The sequence below is a fragment of the Heliangelus exortis genome, chromosome Z, assembly GCF_036169615.1.
Source record: "Heliangelus exortis chromosome Z, bHelExo1.hap1, whole genome shotgun sequence".
NCBI classification, from domain to species: Eukaryota; Metazoa; Chordata; class Aves; order Apodiformes; family Trochilidae; genus Heliangelus; species Heliangelus exortis.
In genome coordinates, this window is record NC_092454.1 from 50,587,642 (window position 1) to 50,604,011 (window position 16,370).

Genomic DNA, 16,370 nt, shown 5'->3' on the forward strand with positions numbered 1-16,370 from the left:
TCTACCCCTACAATGATTCAAGTTCATCGACATGCAAAAGCTATAATGAGGGCCTGTGAAACAGAGTCCGTGGAAACCTCCCAGGTTTGTCCCAAGGGAGTGATTAATTTCCCACTGCCCAGCCGTACTTACCCTATCTGCTCAACCCCATCTCAGTGTGGATGTTTTGTCAAGCACTTTGCAAGCAAAGGTCCCAGCAACACCCAGCAGTCCCACCCACTCCTACCACCACACCCCCATCATCTTCCTCTGGTCAAGATTACCAAGGCTGCTGGCAGTTATTCAGAGAAACGTTTGTACACGTTTAAATGTTTTCACAGACGTGCAGCTCCTGCCTTCTGCTTGGGGAGGCAGCACAGCATGCCTTTGGGAGGGAAGCTGGGCACAGCTCCATGTGCAAGGGGTGCCATGGGCACCTGGGTGCAAGGGGACACGAAGGAACCTTGTTCCAATCTTCCGGACTTCTGCCTTCTGCAGCTGTGCCAACCCCAGCCTCAGGCTTGCAGCTGGGGACAACCTGCCCTGCAATGTGGTAACAGAGCCCATCCCTTTGAAGCCTGGGCTTTGCGGGGAAGGTGCTTCCCAGGGTTCTGGATCCAGCTTTTCACTACTGTTTCAAAAAAGCAATCTGCCTGCAGGTACTTCACATACCTCATCTTGAACTGATGCTGCCACCAGCAGCCTCCGGTGACTTAACACCACTGTAAACAGGAATCTGTGGAAAAACTCCCCAGTCACTGCCAAGTGGCCAACAGCCCTGGTGAGAGGTGTTGCCAGTCAGCCTAGAGTTTCCTGATTGTTCTCAGTTCCCCCCTTCCACAGCCCTGTGTATGCTGGGACTGCAGCAAAGTGATCCCCAGGGCTTTCCTCAGGCCTTTATGCTGCTTTTTTACAGTGGCTGATGACATTCCCGGAGTTACATTTTTCTTAGTACAAGAGGCAAGCAGAGATCACTGTAGTTCCAACTCATACGCAAATATTGGCCTCAAAATAACTAAGTGGTCATCACACACGCCTCTGTCCTTGAACTGAAACTGTCACTTGAAAGCAAGGGGAGGGGGGGGAGCAGGAAATGCCCTCACGTTACCCCCTGCATGATGAGAACACAGCACTTCCAAGTTTTCCTTGCAAAAAACAAAATTCCAGCACTGAACTGAGGGCAGGAGCATAGAGAACCAACTTCTCTGCTGCGTTGCTGCCAAACACAAAGGGGTCCAAAGATGCCAGAAAAATAGACATTTTTATTTTTTTTATTTTTTTTTTAGCTTTGTCACAAGGTTGGTATTTAATTTCTTAGGAGTTTTGAGTCCAGTGGTTTAATCCTAGCCCCACTGAACACAAAACAAACAAAACATAAGCACAACTTCAACTCATCCTGAATTTCATCCAACATTTTCTGCTCCCTGCTATACTAGTTGCAGTGAAATAACACACAAGATTTTATCCACATTACTCTTTCTCATCTAGATCTGCAGACTCCCCTGGTACTAGCAGATTCACAGACTTCAGCTGCTTTGCCAACAACTCAATTTTGTCTTGATTCGATGTTAGAGCACTGCTTCAAAAAAAGGCAAAACACACTTAGTTGTGCTTTTAGCTACATTGAGATAACAGTTCAGCTCATTTTCCCTTTTTGAGGGGAAGCATGAAGTTTTCAAGAAACCTGACATATTAATGACTCGAATACACCCTTTGTAATAACAGAGAGTTGAAGCCAGCCTGCCAAAAAAAAGCTAATTCTCTCAGTACTTCCACTTTAAATAACAACTGTAATATAGGAAATGTCTGCTACAAACCTACATTCTTTTGATGTCATCTGCACCATTAAAGATAATTTAATAGAAAATGCCCTTACTTTTTAAGAAAAATTTCTCAAAAGCACTAGGATCTGTATTCCTGCACAAGCATCACACTTCTCATCTTTTTAATTGCAGGTTTTTAACTGAGGTGTAAGGGACATAAGAGTTTAACATGCATCACAGCTGTTACTGCTTGCTCTGTACCTACTGAACATAAATATGAGGACAAAGTTCATATTTACTTAAGTAGGTAGAAATTCTAGATGAACACAGGCAGCCATAAAAACATGGCACTGATAACGAATATGGAATGCTACATTAGAAGCAGAAGACCAAACCACAGGGTTCTCCATTTCAAATGCAGGTGTGAGAATAAATTGCAGCAACATTTTAAAGCACAGAATCTCCAGAAAAGTCATTGTTTAAGTGAAATGGTTATTGATGATAATCTGCCTGAAGATGATATGGAGGTCAAATCTAGTTTCAGCACTTCACTGGAACTTACATATCCCTGTTTTGCAATATAGGGAATAACACAACACAGCACCTAAAAGTTAGCAAATGTAATGGACAGCTACAGTTCAGCAATATACTTTGCTTTCCAATAAAACCTTAACAATTTGGCTTTTCCCAGGCAAAAAGTACCTTACTGTGGTACAAAACACATCTCCAGAGCAATGTAGTCTTATTAATGGGAAAACTTATGCATAATTTTATTATTGCGCTAGTGATCCCCTTGAATGGGAGGGCCACTCATCAACAAATCCTTTTTGTGAGCAGATCGACAGAAACATATGAAGGATCAGATGAGGGGCAAAGGCTGCTGTCCTACAACTCCTTTTAGTGAGCAGATGGTCAGAAATATAAAATAAATGGCACATAGACCAGTGAAGGGGGAGGGGCATTCCTTCTTTGTGAGACTCAGCGAGGAAAGGATGCACCCAGTACTGGAGATAGTTTCATTTCAATCACACTTGTGTGGTTAACTTTTTTCTTCCAACATGCCCCACTTTGAGTTTCCAAATGAAGCTAACCAGTTCTCATGTGGCACGTTTGTGGCATACATTGAAGCCTTTCCACAGACAGACTGTGCTAAATAACTGGGCTTCAGGAAGCTTCCCTCCAGTGCTCTGCTCACCCCTTCTATTTTTGCTCAGCAGAAACTCAAGCTAGGCCCTTGCAGGCTGAAAACTGGCTGTTTATTCCACCTCGCAGTTTCCCATCCCTCAACAAGATTTTTCTATGGCAGACTGTATGTCCTTCACAGCACGCCACTCAATATTCAGTTCTGAGTGGCTGTCAAAATATTTGCTTTTATAGCCCAAATTCAAAATATACAACTGTTCTTTAACCCCTTGGGTATTAACTCATTCAAAATAATTCTCACTGAGGAAGTATACTATAAAAAGTAAGCTCACCTTGTACTCATTTAGGCCTGCTCTTATTTCTACTATTGCACTCAAATGCAGAGGCATGGAGGGAGGCTATCTGCTCTGGGCAAGTGGGTACCCCAGGACAGAAACAGCCCCAAATGGTCAGCCCCCATGTGAGCCACCTACCATGGCACCTCCCCAGTGTGAGGGTCCCAGTAGTACCATCCCACCCCACCATACAATTCACCATTCTTTGGCTGGACAAGACAGATCTTGGACTGGTCAAAACTATACCTTCAGCCTCATTTACTTTCCTGCCCGAACCATGCTTATAGTCAGCCTCTGAGCTAAGTGAAGCCTAACACAGTGAAAAGATGTCAGTGAGAACACCAGATCTCCAAAGGACCCAGACAGAATAAAACTGAGCTCTTCAGTCGAAAAACCTTTTGGTTGTTTTAATCTAATGAAACAAACCACCCCAAAATATCATTAAAACTTTCTCCCTCTATTGATAGACAGATACTCTGCCTCAAATTGTACTTTCACATCTCTAGATAATACAGTTCAGCTCCTGCCTTTTACTAGAAAACATTACTATATACTAAGTAGCTGGTAAGGGGTCTGGAGAACAAGTCCTGTGAGGAGTGGCTGAGGGAACTGGGGTTATTTAGTTTGGAGAAAAGGAGGCTGAGGGGAGACCTTTCCACTATTTGCAACTACCTGAAAAGGAGGTCCTGGTGAAGTGGGATCTGGTCTCTTCTCCTAGCTTACAACTGATAGGACAAGAGGCTTCAAGTTGCCCTGGGCAAGTTTAAATTCGTTATTGGGAAAATATTTATTCACCAACATGGTTGTCAAGAATTGGAAGAGGCTGCTCAGGGAAGAGGTTGAGTCACCATCCCTGGAGGTATTTAAAAGATGTGTAGATGTAGCACCGAGGGACATGGTTTAGTGATCGATGTGGTAGTGACACTTTAACAGTTGAATTCAAAGATCTTAAGATCTCAAAGGTATTTTCTAACCCAAATGATTCTATGATTCTTAGATAATAATAAAATCTATTTTTCTGAACTAGATAAAGAAAGACACTAGGTTCCATTTTGCTGACACTGCCAAAACCCAAAAATCAGAAGCTGATCCAAATGATGAGATTTGAATTAAGCTTTTGATTTTACAGATGTCAAGCTGCAGGTTTTTGCTCTGGCATAGAAGGCAGATAGGAAGGAACAGCTGCAAAGTTCAAATCTGAGTCAGTCATAACCATGGTTGTTTATTTTCAACAGGTGTTCAGTAAGCAATGTACAAAACACTCCCAAGTACTTTTCAGAATATTGCTATGGCGAGTCCTTCATGCCCCACCTTACAATCTGATGGAAGATGGAGGCTCAAACCATATCCTACAATTCAGCTTTTGCCCTTCCTAGCCTGGTTGTGTCAGCTTAAGAGTGAGAATAAATCATCTTCAGATAAGTGGCTTTTGGCTTGGCTTAAACAAACAGCTAAATAGAAGGCCACACAGACTGCTGAAACAGCCCAAATTTATAAAAGAAATCCAAACACAATTAAATATTTTCTCCTGAAGCTTGCTAAAGTCCGAAGCACAGCTATATGAAGGAGTCTCTAAACCTTGTTTACAATACACAAGCTTGAGCATCTCATAACCCAAAATGTGCAAATATTGGAAGCCTGGTTTCTGTTTTCTCTGAAACACTGTTCGTTAGCAATTATACACACTGAAAATGCTTTTAACTATGAAAATGGACATGGCTTCTATTTATGTTTATGTTTGCAAACTCACTTTTTAAAACAAACTCAAAGAAGCTCACACACTAAGCCTCAATCACCCTAAGCTGACCCCCACCTAAGTTGATATGAGCTCCCATTTGATGAGGCTTCCATCCTTAGATGTTGGTGGAAAAGCAAGCTAGTCAGCTGTGAACTCACACTTCATGGTAGACTGAGGCAGCCACCAAACCATGGAGACAGGAGGGACAAACACTTAGACAATGTGGGATGCCCTAATTAGACACTTATAATTTTCTGTGTGAGTGAAAAATATAAGTAAATAAATTTCTCCTCCCACTTGGTCCCCTCACACCAGGTGCGATCTTCCAGGAGCTGCTGCCCAGGAGGAGATGGGAGGCTCCTGTGGACTTCCACTGAGCTTTCAAAGCAGACACCATGCAGCATTTCTCAGGACATATCACCATAAACACCAGCCCACCTTGCTTAAGGTGCACCTCTGCATTTCTATACCCACACACCTTTAGGTGACTTGCAAATGTAAGAAAAGGTATGTTCATCACATTCCCCGGTCATATGAGAACAGGGTCAAGTGTTAGTACTTAAGGAAAGACAAGTCCCAAAAAATTTTGAATAAGCTTTCTCTGCAGAGCACAAATAACTCTTGCTGGCACTGGCTTCTGGTAGCAGTGCGTAGTCACCACGGGAAGCACCTGGATCAAGAAGAGGGAAGGATACTTGAATACTTCATTATGTGTTTGTTTTGTTTTTAAAATGCAACACATTTCAAAGTCATCAAAAATATTCAGGGTCAGACAACAAAACAGAAGAAAATGTGTTAAAGCTGTACTTGTTGCACAGCTTCAGACAAATGGCAGAGATTAAGGATTCCTTTCCCCTCCAACCACCCTCAAAATTTCATCAAATTATTGCCTGGCAAAACAATATGCCAGAGCAGAGCTTTTTACTTAAAAAACAGAAGGCAAAGCTTTGCTTAGTTGTCACTTGTGAATTAAAGGAGAGCAAACATTTGCATATCTCATAAATATTTAACTGTCTAACATACACAGACATATTAATGAGGGCATAATTGTGATGGGCTGTTGAAGGCATGCCACACTGTTCACAGCAGATGCATTTCACTGGTAATAGAAGGAATGTAGGCTTACAATGAATGCATCACATCTTGATTCTGTTGGCACAATGTAAGATGTGAAACATAACCAAATATTTTGAAAAATAGTTAAAACCCCCTCAAGTATCCTGATCAAATCCCCATTTGCATTTGGCCCTGTTTACTTCAGTCTTTCTCTACTGCAGGCAGAGACTGTTGATGAAAAATTTTAAATTAAAGCACCCTTTATGTGCCCAAATTCTATGTACACCATCAGGTTAAAAATACACAAAACCAATCAACCAAACCAACCAACCAAGTAAACAAACAAACAAACAAATGCCAAAAAAACAATGTTGACCTTAACATTGACTTTCAGAGGCAGCATAAGATTGTCATTCAATTCCATCTTGCAAGTCGGCATCTTCCCATCATGCTATGGAAAATGCCATCTAACTACAGGTACATTTGTTTCTAGAATACATCACAGTAAAAGAAATTAATATAAAACTTATTTCCAACGCTAAAAAAAAAACCCAGCAAAGCAGCTGAAATGTACTATTCTCTTTCTGACCTCATTAAAAACTATGGCAAAACTCCTGCTGACTTTAATGGGGCCAATACATCACTGCAAAATCACTAGAAGAAAGAGCTTCCAAATTTTCAGACCAACTGCAGGGGAGGTTTAAACACAGGATTCATTTCCCTCTTTCCTCATCCAGACAAAACTTTGCCTATTGCCCCCTCACTAAGAAGAGGTCAAGATAACTCAGATTTCCAGCATCTCCTCTGAACCGCAAATTCTCAAGTTTATTTTGTTCTATTGCTCTGCATTTACTGACTTACAAAATTCTTTAAACCTTCAGCCATTGTATTTTGAAAACTTACCCAAGATCTTTGGCAATTCCAAAATTTATTAAAACCTATGAGGGTAAGAAAAGTTAATATGTAGTATTTCCATTGTTGCTATCTCAAGAGAAAATTACACATCACATCAAAAATCATCACTAAGGGAGAAATCTTGGCTACAATTAGCGATAGCCTAACTGCTCAAGAATTTACCAGCTGGGAGTAGAATCATAAGTTTTCTTTCCTACTTTGATTCCTCACTAGGTCACTGAAGTCTCAGTCTGCAAGAGTCTAATCTGACACCCCCCCCTCCCCCCCTTTCTTTGTTACATACCATAAATCACAGTAATTCCATGACTGGAATACTGTGTTCAGTTCTGATCCCTGCTATATGAAAGGCTGTGAACAGGCTGAAGAAGGTTCAGAGAAGTGCCACAAAGACGATCGAGGCACTGGGCAGCCTGCTGTGTGAAGAAAGGCTAAGAGGTTTGTTTAGCCTGGAGAAAAGAAGGCTTAAAGGAAACCTTATTGGCATGTTTCAGTACTCCAAGTTTGGCTACCAAGAAGGTGAAGACTTCCTTTTTACAGGGAGTCACAAGGAAAAGAGAAGGATTAATGGGTGCAAGCCATTCTGACTGGACATTGGAATAAAACTTTTCATTATGAGAGCAGTCAGACATTGGAATATTCTCCCCAGAGAAGTGGTGGATTCCACAGCACTGGACACTTTTATGACTCAGCTTGACAAGGTGCTGGACCGTCTCATCTAAACTGTGTTCCTATCTAGAAGTTTGGATGAGATGATCCTTGAGGTCCCTTCCAACCTGACATTTTATAATTCTATGCTCATATCTTTCAAGGAGATTCAAATACTCATTGTGTTGTGATTACTTCTTACAACAACTCAACCACAGTTTTTAAAGGAGTTTGACAAGAGAGAAAGGGTAGTTAGGAGGAAACTGGGAAGTCAGAATGACAGTACTACTAATATTTGTTAGCAAACTAGTCCTTGCTATTTTTATACTAACTTTTAAAGGTTTTTACCTTAAAAGGAATCTAGGCCTTGGTGGTTTAAATAGTTAATAGTGTCAGCGTGAGTAGAGCATCAGTCCAAAAAAACTTGGAGTCTGTGTTTGTTGTAAATAGCAATTCACTCCCATGAGCTCATCATGACAGATTTGGAACTGCTCTCAATAATTTATGAATACTGTATTAAGATATTTATTATACTAATATATTGGTTATTGTTTAATAGAACACTGGTGAGAAAAACAGGCAGGAAAGGAAAGAATGATTCAGTTATGCCTCTTCTCCACAAACTCTGGAGAATAGCTCACTAAAAAGACAATACTCAGACAGGAAAATCCTCACAAACACAGCAGATCAAAGATGTTAGGACTGTTTAGGAAGAGACAGTCTCTCAAACTGAAGGGAAGAGAAGCTTTTTCAGATAAACAAACTCAAAAAAATGGGTATCTATTAGATATGCCTGTTGAAGTTAGGTCAACACAGGGCACCATAATGGGTCTCTCATTTGCCTTCAGGCAAAGCAGACAGCCCTACAAATAGTTTAGTTTCCTTGCATGAAGCAAAATAACCTTCTAGTTAATTCTTGAAAGGAAACCATTGCTGCATCTACTTTCACAGCTGTGGCTGCATTAGCAGAGCAACCATAAAGGTTAAGGATCTCTAGCTTGTCTGAACAGGCCCAGTAGATCATTCTTCGGCTGAGACAAGGTCTAAAGCTGTGGGCCTGCGGAATGCCCTTTAAGAGCAGGAAGGACAGAGGTGTTTGCACTGTTCCTCACTGCACATGCCTGTAAGCAATCTTCTACATCAGTCAGTGCAGTCCAGAAAGCCATCAGTTAGCAAGTCACCTCACAGGTGTCAGATGTGCCCCAGCTTCATGATGTGTAACACTCCCAGCACAGAAAGGACATGCAGAGCAGGATGCAATTTGGGTCAGGGCCATAGAGCTGAAGCAAACTACCCAGCTACCATACCATGGGGCAGATGAGATGGAGAACCTTTCAAAAAGTATGTTCCTCTTAATTCAAACTGAAAGTGAAATGTCCTTAAAAATAATCAATACAGACAGGCAGCTCTGCACAGTAATGCATACAAACTTGTGTACATGACAGGAACCTTTACTGAGCAAACACTGGCTTTTCATTTTACTGGAGCTAAGGAGAACCAATAGTAACTTAAGGTAACTGAAAAGGGTCATGATGGATCAGAGCTGCCATGTTTCCAAACTGGAAATGCATGTAGACATCTAAAATATCTGGACACATATACAACACTGAACTTGAAAAAAGTGAATGAAAATCCTTTCAACTACTCTGGAAACAGGCAATGTACTCAGAGAACCACACATGATACCTCTGTGTACATGTACTTAATTTGAACTTTAGCTTTTAGTAAGGCTAACCATTTGACCAAGCCAAGAAAGAACTTGAAATGAGACATTTGTAATACTGCATATTTCATTAGTAAAATAAATAACTATAGGAGTGCTATGTTTATCTGGGATTTTTAAACTTAAAAATGGAAGCTCGCTACAAAAGGCTGAGAAAAATCTAGACCAGAAATTCAAATTCTGGAAACCCCATTTTTTCCTTTACATTCCCACCCAACTTGGTGTCATCTGCAAATTGAGCCCTGGGGAACACCGACGGCCAGAAACTGGATTTAACTCCATTGACTACAGCTCTCTGGGCCTGCCCATCCAGACAGTGTTTTACCCAGAAAACAGTACAGTCACGATCTGCCAAATCCTCTAGGAGAATGCTGTCAGAGACAGTGGCAAAGGTTTAACTGCAGTCCAGGTAGACAATGTCCACAGCCTTTCCCTGGTGACTTGGTCATAGACAGAGATCAAGTGGTCAAGCAGGAGCTGCCTTTCCTGAACCCATTCTCAGGGCCTGATCCTTTGGCTGTCCTGCACTTGTCATGTAAACACATTCAAGATAAATCTCTCCATAATTTTTCTGGGCACAAAGGTCAGGCTGACAGGTCTGTGGTTCCCCAGATTCTCATTCCAGCTCTTCTTGTAGATAGCCATCACACTGGAAAGCCTTCAGTCATCTGGGACCTCCCCTGGTAACCAGAACTGTTGATAAATGATGAAGAGAAGCCTGGAGAGCTCCTCTGCCACCTCCTTAATAGTCCTGGGTAGATCCCAAAGGGCCCCACAGACTTGTGAGTGTCCAAGTGCCGTTAACTTCTTCCTCCTGGATTATGTGGAAATTGTGCTGCTCCCTGTCCTACACTTCCAGCTCAGGGGTCTGAATACCCTGGAGGTAGCTAGTCTGACTATTAAAGGTGGAGGCTAAGAAGGCATTAAGTACCTCAGCATTTTCCTCATCCTTGGTTGCAATGTTTCCCCTCCCCTGCCCCCATTCCAATCAAAGATGGCAACTCCCTGGCTCTCTTTTTATTGTTAATGTATTTGTAAAAACTTGCTTTGTTGTCCCTTATGACAGTGGCCACACTGATCTCCAGCTTGGCTTTTGCATTTCTGATTTTCTCTCTGTATGTCTTAACAAGATCCCTGTATTCATCCAGTGACACCTACCCCTTCTTCCAAAGGTAGTAAATTCTCTTTTTTTTCCTGGGTGCCAGGAAATCTCCCTGTTCAGCCAGGATGGTTGTAGTACTCTTCATTTTATCTTATGGCACATGGGGACAGCACACTCCTGAATCCTCAGGATTTCCTCGGTGAAGAGCATCCAGCCTTCCTGGACTCCTATTAATTTATCCTCTGTTGTGCCAAATGGCAGATGAGGCTTTCATTTCTTATCTTTGTGACAGGAAATACAATTATGGATGCACATAAAATTGATCTGTGTTTGGTGAATGCTATCTTTAATCAGAAGGGGGTTATTTTTCTGGGGGTGCTGTTTTCCTCTTAAACTTTAATTCATTGTCTAGAATAAGAGCTGACAGATCAATCTGGTGCTTCGCATAGGATAAATTAAAAAAAAAATACACTGCTTGGTGTGCATTGCACTTTCTGCACTAGGGTAAAACAACTTTCCAAGTTTAAAAACAAAACACAAATGGGTTGAATCCTTGCTTCTGGAGAGACTTTTGTCTGTGTATTCCCTGAGATGTCAAGATGGACCAGGCATAACAGAATATAAGCTCTCAAAGCTTTTTGGTGGAGCCTCGTCCATTTGCAGCACATCCAGAACATGCCAAAAGATTTAACTGGATTGACTCATCATTTGGATAATGATCTCATCTGAATTGAAGCTGTGGAAATACCAAGTGGCATGAGATGACATAGTTTCTGTTGCACAATCTAGATTCTTCTGTACCTCTCCTGGAAAAAGCATTTAGTTGAAAGACAGAGATGAGAGCCTCTTAAAGCAGATTTTCCTGGGGATGTGCTCAGAGGCCTGTTGCAACATGTGAACAGTGAGGTCACTGTTGTCAGCAGTGCTATGGCAGACTTTTGGTAGCTGCCTGTCCTCTCTCGGATGCAATCCCTGTGCCCTTACTGATTCTGCCCTTGTAGTGTCATCAAGATCTCAATTGCTCACCTTTGTATTTGGAAAAACTTAACCATGTAACCAGGTTTTGGTAAAGGAGCTGCTGCCACTGGCTTCATTGCTGGTGGCATCCACACTGCCTGTGATGCCTGCTTTGGGACTGAGTCTTTTTACAGCAATATTTTCAGATGCTGCAAGAGCAGCTCGGTATAGAGCACTTAAAAACAGCTTATGTTTTTTAAAAAAATGACATGCTTGGTTTCTCTGGACTGGAAGAGACCTACGCAAGCTGCTTCAGAAGATGGACAGCAATTGTGCTCCTTGCTGTTCAAGGTGTGTGTCACTGACTACCAGGACACTCACACTGGCTTAGTGCACATGTTTTTCCCACTAAAGGAAAGAAGTAATTTATTCCTTTTTCACTACAGTCAAAATCTGCTACCCTATTCAGGGAAGGGAATATAAAAGGCAGAAGACAGTAGATGGCCAAGTCATCCTTGGTTTTCTCAGTATAGTGCTGCTGAATTGTTATTTTTTTAAGTTTCAAAACCAAGCTTAGGGTAATTCTTGCCTTATCAGCAATATTTGTATTTACTCACCATGATCATAAGGGCATGACTCTGCAGTGTAATGTAAGACTTCTAGGAGTCCTAGCAGCTGTACTGAACTCTTGACTGCTTTTTCAAAATACAGTTACAAAAGAACATCAGTATTTGTTTAAGAGAGGTAAACATAAAATTATCAGAAAAAATGTACAGCATTTTAAAGAGTTTAAGAGCCTATTTACCTAGGATATACCAATTATCTTGTTTCCCTACTGAAGGCTGAAATAAGGAACTCAAACTCTATGAACTGCTTAGCAACACTGTGTTCAGTTACCATATGCTGGAGCAAAATTCTGCTTGCAATATGTGCACAGCCATGATTCTCTTCGTTACTACACAGACTCTGCTTTGCATGCATGAGGGCTTAAAAGCAATTGAAACTGCAGTGAAATATGCTGCAAGAAGAAGCATGCATACAGATCCTTTCCTCAAAAATTTCTGTGTAACAGATTTTTGGGTTTTTTAAGCTGTTAGAGTAAGATTGTATAGAAAGTTACTTGGCAAGTTGCTGAAGTTTATAGAAAAAAACCCAAACAAACATGACAGGTTAGGTTAGATTAGGCATGTCTGAAATGCTAAACTAACATTCTGGTCACACTTATACCCTGTGTAAAACAATCCTTTCCCTTTTTTTCAAACTTGTATTTATGTTTAAGGATTTTTTTTTTTTTTTTTTTACAGGAAGCTATAAAAAGAAACAATAAGCATAAAGTACTTAAACCACAAGCAAATGCAAGGAAGAGATAAAGTGAAATACCAAAAATAAATCTGAAGGACTTGAAAGTTGGTGAGGAAGGAAAACAACAGTAAAATATCCATGTCTTTATGCACATATGGTTAAAAAGAAAATAAAAAAATAGGATTCAGCTCGTCAGTGAAAAGAAAACATACTTCAGGAATGCAAACAGAGTGTTATAATAGCCTGTGCAGGAAAGCTGTACACATAAGAGAATGTCAATGTCCTACTTGTATCCTCAGAGGCAATGAGAGTGCTAAAATACAAAGAGTAACATAACATTCAGTTGCATCTGTGTGGAGACTGGTGGACTCGTCCATGCTGCAAGAGTGTGGCTGCTGGTGGCCAACTCAGAAGGCTTGAATCTTTCTCAGGGCACCTCAACAGTACCAGTGCTTCTTGACAAGACTGGTAGAAAACAAGCTCTGTCTGATCCAGGGCAGGTTTGACACAAGAAGGTGTCCTTGCTTCAGGTGCCTCTGAGCTGCGCATGCTTTGTATCACTCGCCAGCACAAAAAATGATATAACCAGAATTCTTGTAATACAAAGGTCAAATTATGACCTAGGAAATGTGATGCTGAATTTTCTAAGAAGCTGCAGAAGAATGGGAGAAAACTGAAATATGTGTAAGAGAATGGTCAGTGATGGGTTAATGTATGAAAACTTACAGAATTTGCAAAAAGAGGTTTACTACAGAAGATCAACACAGATCTTCAACACAGAAGATCTTCAACATTGAAGAGGGTAGTGTTAGGGGAAAAAAAAAATCAACCCAGCCTCAGTCAAGACCAAGGAACTATTAACTCTTCTAAGCAATTCCCCCAAGCCCACAAAAACCATGAGATTATGGAAATAAGTCTACCCTTTCCATGGAGCGTTCCTGTAGAATGACAGGCTAAAACTGAAAGCTTAAGCTATCCTTTCATTGGGAGGAAATGATAAAGAAGGGTCTTGGGACAAGCAGGAAGTTCTCTCTCCATGCAGCTTCTTACAGACTTTTATCAGACCCCAAACAAGGCCGTTTCCTAAGAGTAGGCTACTATGGAAAATCTTCTAACTGTGTAAGCAAAGCGTTGAGGAGTTCAATACAGCTGCTAGGACTCAGAGAAGTTTTACATCACACTGCAGAGTCATGCTCTTGTGATGATAAGCAAATATGAATACTGCTTAGAAGGCAGGAATAATCCTAAGCTTGGTGCTGAAACCATTAAAAAATAAGTTTAGCAACACCACACTGAGAAAAACAAGGATGATTTGTCTGTTTTTTTCCTGCTTTCTGAGACAGCAGAGAACAAAACATTTCTCTAGGTTTGCTGGTACTGTATTTCTGTGGTAATTAATTATCCAAGGATTAGCAATGCCTTTGTAAGACAAATGATGCACAGAAACAACACCAAAAATGTCTATTTGCCTTTTTTCTCTTCCTCTCTTGCTCAACATAAGCCATATTTGCATCAATTAAAAACTGGGGCTACTGCAACACTTCCATTACTACATCTTCCTTAGAAGTACATGTGCTGATTAAAAAAAAATATATATTCATATTTAATTTGATAAAATTAAGCATTAGCATGGCAAAGATTTTTAAGTCTGACAATACTACCAGATGTACATCTAAATTAATTCAAAGTCATGCTCCACCACAGTATCTCAGAGAGCTAAGTGTTATGCCAGTACTGATAAACTGTTATGCATGCTGTCAAACAGAGGCACTCCATAAACCAGAGTTATAGAACACAACCCACCCTCTTTTTTTTTTTTTTTTTTCTTTCTTTTTTCTTTTTCTCTAGCCATGAAAACAAGAACCTAACTCCCATTTGATTCCAAGAAAAAAATCCAGGCACTGCTCACTTTGGAGGAGTGATGGGGGTGCATGTTTTGTTTTGTTTTACTTTGGAAATTTTCCTAGGTATATTCTGCAGTAATTTGTCATGCATAGTATAATTTAGATCCCAGTTAAAATAGCATTGTGGCTTAAAGCATAAAATATATAAAAACTATATCATTGATCTGTCAAATGGTAAAATGCTCTCATGTAACCACCAGAATTTTAAGACATGAATCCCTCTGGTTAATGACATTGTTTAAATTCATCTCCCAGAAGAAACTAATGCAGAACATCAAGGCTGAAGAGGTATCAAACTTCTCACCTACAGCAAAACGTTTGAAAGGGTAAATATGTTTACATAGATTTTTTTTTTCCTGAGCAGAAAGATTTCATACACCATACCTAGAAACACTCAGTATAATTTAAAAATTCACACTTCATCACCAACCATTTATGAACTCATCATTTCCATAAGGCTTGCCGTGCTATTTGATCACAGGAATAAGAACTTTTTTTTGGCATTAACATGTATCTATAACTGTAATCTTAGAAACAAAACAACAAACTGACTCAGTTACTATGTTTTCACTTAGATCTGCTGGTATTCAGGAAGTGAGACTCTGATTACTAATCATCTGAGAGAGCCCTTGAAATTAATGAGTGACCTTTTACAATTTCAGAAGAATAAACATGCATCATGAAATCACTTGGAAAGAAGCTTCTTAAAGAAAACAGGTAACGGAGAAACTTAGCTGTGGGTGAATGAACCACTGCATGTCTGTCACATTCTGACTAATGTTTTGAACAGCAAGGCCGAGCAACAAAAAACAGAGATGCTTGTTTTGACCCTTCACAATTAAAACTGATGCTTGTACTACATTCACAATGCCCACATATGCTGTAACACGACTACCTATAAACTATAGGACAATAAATCAATCAAATCAAAACAGAATGTTAAGGGCAGTGACTGTGTTTCTAGAACACCTCTTCTGGGATGCAGATGCAGATACCTAAGGGGGTTCTCATCAACTTCCAGCCCAGGTGATGCACATGCTCAAAATGGTCCATTACTAATTATAAAATTGAATCACTTAACACTATCAGCTGCTTGGCTTCCTGGTGACTTTAGCAGTGTGCTGCAGGAACCTGCAAGAAAAGAAAATGCCATCACAGACCAAGGATACTCTTCCCTTAGTTTAAGTTATGCTAGTACAGAGCTTCTCCACATTTGACTTGGTAATAGCTAAGGCTAAAGAAAGCAACTGCATTAAGTGTGAGAAAAAGTTCAACTGACACAGTTGTGTGTTGAAGAGTTTCAAGTTGGGTAAGGAAGCATTCCCCCGTTTAGAAAAGGGGAATGACCAAATGTTCAGCACAAGTTCCCTTTATCCACCAAAATCTAAGTTCTGTCTTAGTACAGAGATTGTTCAACAGTTTCCACACTTAAAACACTTTTTCATTGTTTACAACTTTGCCAAAATAATAGTTTGGGCTGAAACTTTCCACATCAAATGCCTGCATGAGGCTGAAATTTCTTGCACAAGTTTCAGCCAAACAGTTCAGATATTTCAGAAAATGAAGTTACATTTTTTGCACTAAAAGCTTCTGATGACTTTTTCTTCAGAAAGGAAAGACATTCCTTAAAGATTTCCAGTATTTGTTAGCTTGATAGAGAAGTAAGATATGCATTAGGAAATAAAACAATCTATTCTATGAGCTGGTATGTGACATCAAAAGGTGCACATCTATCCTGACTTAGTAGTTGTAAGCCTTTCCTAAGTTTGTCTGTTGACTCAAACCTCCACAGGCTGCAACCTCACATT

General features: G+C 40.3%; 1 protein-coding gene across 5 annotated transcripts in view; it reads right to left on the bottom strand.

Moving 5' to 3' along the window:
- Positions 1-16,370, bottom strand: part of LHFPL2 (LHFPL tetraspan subfamily member 2) — a 115,648-nt gene that overhangs the window by 18,807 nt on the left and 80,471 nt on the right. The window contains exon 1 of one of the 5 annotated variants that reach the window (XM_071730169.1): positions 15,644-15,653. The exons of 3 other annotated variants lie outside the window; for them this stretch is intronic. The gene's annotated coding sequence lies outside the window, so the exon portion shown is untranslated. Of the gene's footprint in view, positions 1-132; positions 218-15,643; positions 15,654-16,370 lie in introns of those variants that run through there. One more of the 5 variants, XM_071730168.1, reaches the window with a different exon arrangement.